Source organism: Schistocerca gregaria, chromosome 3 (assembly GCF_023897955.1).
Source record: "Schistocerca gregaria isolate iqSchGreg1 chromosome 3, iqSchGreg1.2, whole genome shotgun sequence".
Lineage (NCBI taxonomy): Eukaryota > Metazoa > Arthropoda > Insecta > Orthoptera > Acrididae > Schistocerca > Schistocerca gregaria.
In genome coordinates this window covers 909,583,823-909,589,794 of record NC_064922.1, presented here as the reverse complement: position 1 = coordinate 909,589,794, position 5,972 = coordinate 909,583,823, and positions in this window count along the sequence as shown.

Here is a 5,972-nt window from a genome sequence, read left to right as displayed (position 1 = left end):
ATGGTTGTTGTCTTGCAAACGTCCCTATCTGTTGACTCAAGTATCGAGACGTGGCTGCACGATACGTTACAACCATGCGGATAAGATGCTTGTCATCTCGACTGCTAGTGATACGAGGCCGTTGGGATCCTGCATGGCATTCCGTATTACCCTCCTGAACCCACCGATTCCATATTCTGCTAACGGTCATTGGACCTCGACCAATGCGAGCAGCAATGTCGCGATACGATAAACCGCAATCGCGATAGGCTGCAATCTGACCTTTATCAAAGTCGGAAAAGTGATGGTACGCATATCTCCTCCTTACACGAGGCATCACAACATTTCACCAGGCAACGCCGGTCAACTGCTGTTTGTGTATGAGAAATCGGTTGGAAACTTTCCACATGTCAGCACTTTGTAGAGCCAACCTTGTGTGAATGCTCTGAAAAGCTAATCGTCTGAATATCACCGCATCTTCTTCCTGTCGGTTAAATTTCGCGTCTGTAGCACGTGATCTTCATGGTGTAGCAATTTTAATGGCCAGTAGTGTAGAAAATGAGAAGACCGGATCCAGGATTCGGAATCCAAACACATCAATAAAGAAAGCTGGACAGTGTGGCAACGGCGTACCGTTCAGGTGTGATGTTGAGGTCTCTGATTGGAGGCAACCAGCTCCAGCGCTTGAAGTGTGAACTATCATGTAATTTGGATCGGGCTACAGTGTGGCAACAGGTACTGAGCCCTGCCTCTGCCCGGAGCGTGTGCAGGGGAGTGATGGCGCAGCAGCAGAGCGCGCCCGGGGCCCTGGCGCTGTTCGGCACGCCGGCGCCGCGCACGCTCCACACCCCCGGGGGCGGCATCCGCCGCCCCCGCCGCCCCCGGCCCAGGCCAGCGCCGCCGCCGCAGACGCCCGCCTCCAGCCGCCGCTCCTCGTCCTTCTCGTCGGACTCAGAGCTCAGGATCGATCTGGATGGGCTCAGCTGCAAGGCCGTGTCTTCCCAGGGAACGCCGACATCCAGCAAGGTAGCGCTCATTGTTACACACCAGAATAATCTGCATCCTGGAACGAATCCTTTTTGGATCGTGGTTTGTCCCTACTGTCAGCTACGTATGCTATTAGGGTTATTGCAAATTTTGGTGATAAGAATCTCAGTAAATTAGCTTACTATGCCTACTTTCATTCACTGCTTTCGTATGGTATCATATTCTGGGGTAATTCATCGTTGAGTAGAAAAGTATTCATTGCACAAAAACGTGTAATCAGAATAATTGCTGGAGCCCACCCACGGTCATCCTGCAGACATCTATTTAAGGATCTAGGGATCCTCACAGTAACCTCACAGTATATATATTCCCTTATGAAATTTGTTGATAATAATCCAACCCAATTCAAAAGTAATAGCAGCGTGCATACCTATAACACCAGGAGAAAGGATGATCTTCACTATGCAGGGTTAAATCTGACTTTGGCACAGAAAGGGGTAAATTATGCTGTCACAAAAGTCTTTGGGCACCTACCAAACAGCATCAAAAGCCTGACAGATAGCCAACTAACATTTAAAAATAAATTAAAAGAATTTCTAGATGACAACTCCTTCTACTCATTGGCTGAATTTTTAGATATAAACTAAGTAAAAAAAAAAACTTAATCATTAGTGCCATGCAATATTTTGTGTAATGTAATTTCTTGTACAGACATCTTTTATTAACCTGACACGTTCCACATCATTACGAAGTGTCGTATTCATGATCTATGGAAAAAGAATTAATCTAATCTAATCTAATCTAATCTAATCCGCATTTATCACAGGATGGACTCACGTCGCTGTAACCGTAGTTTGTCATATCAATTCAGTTCAATTTTTTTAGCGTCCTTGTAGTACATCATCAAAATGACATAGGACTTGTCAATAAACGTTACAATTTAAAATACATGTACGTGAAAATTTATTATTGAATTTACTTGTCTCTTAGACCTTACAATTTTAATAGAACTATAAGAACATTAACATAAAAATATACAAGTAGGATAACAACGTACAAAACAAAAGCTAGTGATTCTCACATCAAAGATTATTTCCATTCTTACATTAACACTCTTTCACACTTTCATAGAAACAGCAAGTATTTAAATGTGAGCAATTACACATATTTATTATGTCAGGGAAATATTAACTGCGCTTTTATTGTCAATTATTCATAATCTCTTCAATAATGTAAAAACTATTGCTCAATAACATGTTTTTTAATTCTCTTTTAAATATGTGCAGTTTTGGTATTATTTTTAGTTCTTTGGGGAGAGCACTGTAGAGGATTTTTGGTTGGTATAGTACACTTTTGTGATACATAGTTCTTTGATGAGTTTCTCTGTGGAAATCATTCCTATTCCTTGTTTCGTAGCTGTGAAATTCTTTGTTTAATGTAGAAAATCAATGAAATCGTGGTCGAGAAAAGTTACATGGGTTCATAGGCGTCCACAAAAAGAGTTAGGCGGGGGGGGGGGGGGGGGGGGGAGGGGGGAGCCACTTGCATTTTGTCGCCCCCTTCTATTCTAGAGTGTATAGTTTTTATTAATTACTGAAATCTCATACACTTATAACTTACAGAACTGGTTTCGCTAAGCCTCTCGTTTAGTCAATTGCTAGTGTTTCCTGTGTACTGGCGAGACTGGCCCTTTTCAGTGATGGAGCAATATTCTCCGAAACTACACTACTGCCCATTGAAATTGATACACCACGAAGATGACGTGCTACGGATGCGAAATTTAACCGACAGGAAGAAGATGCGGTGATATGCAAATGATTAACTTTTCAGAGCATTCACACAAGGTTGGCGCCGGTGGCGACACCTAAAACGTGCTGACATGAGGAAAGTTTCCAACCGATTTCGGATACACAAACAGAAGTTGACCGGCGTTGCCTGGTGAAACGTTGTTGTGATGCCTCGTGTAAGGAGGAGAAATGCATACCATCACGTTTCCGACTTTGATAAAAGTCGGATTGTAGCCTATCGCGATTGCGGTTTATCGTATCACGACATTGCTCCTCAAGTTGGTCGAGATCCAATGACTGTTAGCAGAATATGAAATCTGTGGGTTCAGGAGGGTAATGCGGAACGCCGTGCTGGATCCCAACGGCCTCGTATCACTAGCAGTCGAGATGACGGGCATCTTATCTGCATGGCTGTAACGGATCGTGCAGCCACGTCTCGATCCCTGAGTCAACAGATATTTGCAAGACGACAATCATCTGCACGAACAGTTCGACGACGTTTGCAGCAGCATGGACTATCTGCTCGGAGACCGTGGCTGCGGTTACCCTTGACGCTGCATCACAGACAGGAGCGCCTGTGATGGTGTACTCGATGACGAACCTAGGTGCACGAATTGCTAAACATTTTTTCGGATAAATCCAGTTTCTGTTTACATCGGCATGATGGTCGCATCCATGTTTGGCGACATCGCTGTGAACGCACATTGGAAGCGTGTATTCGTCATCGCCGTACTGGCGTATCACTCGGCGTGACGGTATGGGGTGCCATCGGTTACACGTCTCGGGCACCTCTTGTTCGTATTGACAGCACTTTGAACAGTGGACGTTACATTTCAGATGTTTTACGGCCCATGACTCTACCCTTCATTCGGTCCCTGCGAAATCCTATATTTCAGCAGGATAATGCACGACCGCATGTTACAAGCCCTGTACGGGCCTTTCTGGATACAGAAAATGTTCGACTGCTGCCCTGGCCAGCACATTCTCCAGATCTCTCACCAATCGAAACCGTGTGGTCAATGGTGGCCGAGCAACTGGCTCGTCACAACATGCCAGTCACTACTCTTGATAAACTGTGGTATCGTGTTGAAGCTGCATTAGCAGCTGTACCTGTGCACGCCATCCAATCTCTGATTGACTCAATGGGCAGGCGTATCAAGGCCGTTATTACGGTCAAAGGTGGTTGTTCTGGGTAGTGATTTCTCAGGATCTATGCACCCAAATGGCGTGAAAATGTAATCACGTGTAGTATAATATATTTGTCCAATGAATACCCGTTTATCATCTGCAGCAATTTTAATGGCCAGTAGTGTGGTAGTGCTAATAAAATATCATTTATAACTGAAATGAATTCTCATTTCATCAGTATGATTCTCAGTTGCGGTTATTCATCGAATCAGATTTTAAGTACCAATTTATTACTATACACAAAGCTAATTGGTAACACTCACTTGCATTTGCCTACACTGGTACAATGAATGATGTCACAGGCACAACAATCCATGCACGACAAATGCTTATGGAAATGATATATCTGTTGTGAGCTCAACCATCCTTTCGCACTATTAGTCCCATAGTTATTAGCGATTCAGATCTGGCATTATTGTCATATAAGAAAGTTCGACCGACGAGCAAACAGACGTTTTCACGTTAAATGACAGGCGCGTTCCATCCATGAATGGGTTAGGAAAAGGAGAAAACTGTGCTGGTACATCTATGACACTCCACTACATGCTTTATGTGGGCTTACAGAGCACAGATGTAGGTGTAGAAAAGACTGCAAAACAAAGGATCCGTAAAAAGAAATGTGGTTGGATCAAGAGTCAGACAGAAGGTAGCAAATAACAGACAACTTTAGGATACCAGAGAAATGGACTGGATGAAGAATGCATAGCTTGCAGCGATATCCTTCCCCCCCCCCCCCCCCCCCCCTCTTCAACACCCCCCATTGCCCAGGGAAGAATGCATCATGATGCTAAAGAATCACTTGAATGCTTAGAGAGTGGCATCCTTTTGTGGAAATAACGCTAAGTCACAAAAGGGGAAGATCATAACTGTAAATAACAAATGTGCTCAATAATTTAGAACCTATTCAGCTCATTATCACAAATGTTTTAGTGTTGTGCTGCAGCGCTGAATGCTGATTCAATTGTCGGGTCTCCGTCTTAGATATTTAAATACTCATATATGTCTCCACAAGTCATTAAACAATGTATAATGGAGAATCCTTTAGATCAATATAATACTGTTTCATTACTGCATAGAGCAATGGGGGAAAATAACTGACTCTATACACATCTTAATCTTTTAGTGTTGTTTTCATCATCTGTAGACGAGTAACACAACTGAGATAGCAGAATTCACACACAAGTGTACACCAAATAATGGTTCAAAATATACCCAAACTGATTTATTTTCTGAGAATTATATCGCCTATCAACTACATGGGCATCTGTTTGATTACTCTGCAATTTTTACTTGATTGCTGGGTACAGGGTGCAAGACAATACTTAACCCTATATCTTCAATGTTCCACATAGTAAAAGTGAACACCTAAATCTTTCCTTGCGATCTATGATTTCACTAACTTTATTGGAATCTCCCCTCTATATTGTTGTTGTTGTGGCCTTCAGTCCTGAGACTGGTTTTATGCAGCTCTCCATGCTACTTTATCTTGTGCAAGCTTCTTCGTCTCCCGGTACCCACTGCAATCTACATCTTTCTGAATCTGCTTAGTGTATTCATCTCTTGGTCTCTACAATTTTTACCCTCCACGTTGCCATCCAATGCTAAATTTGAGATCCATTGATGCCTCAGAACATGTCCTACCAACCGGTCCCTTCTTCTTGTCAAGTTGTGCCACAAACTCCTCTTCTCCCCAATTCTATTCAATACCCCTTCATTAGTTGTGTGATCTACCCATCTAATCTTCAGCATTCTTCTGTAGCACCACATTTTGAAAGCTTCTATTCTCTTCTTGTCCAAACTATTTATTGTCCATGTTTCGCTTCCACACATGGCTACACTCAATACAAATACTTTCAGAAACGACTTCCTGACACTTAAATCTACACTCAATGTTAACAAATTTCTCTTCTTCAGAAACACTTTCCTTGCCATTGCCAGTCTACATTTTATATCCTCTCAGCTTCAAACATCATCAGTTATTTTGCTCCCCAAATAACAAACCTCCTTTACTACTTTAAGTGTCTCATTTCC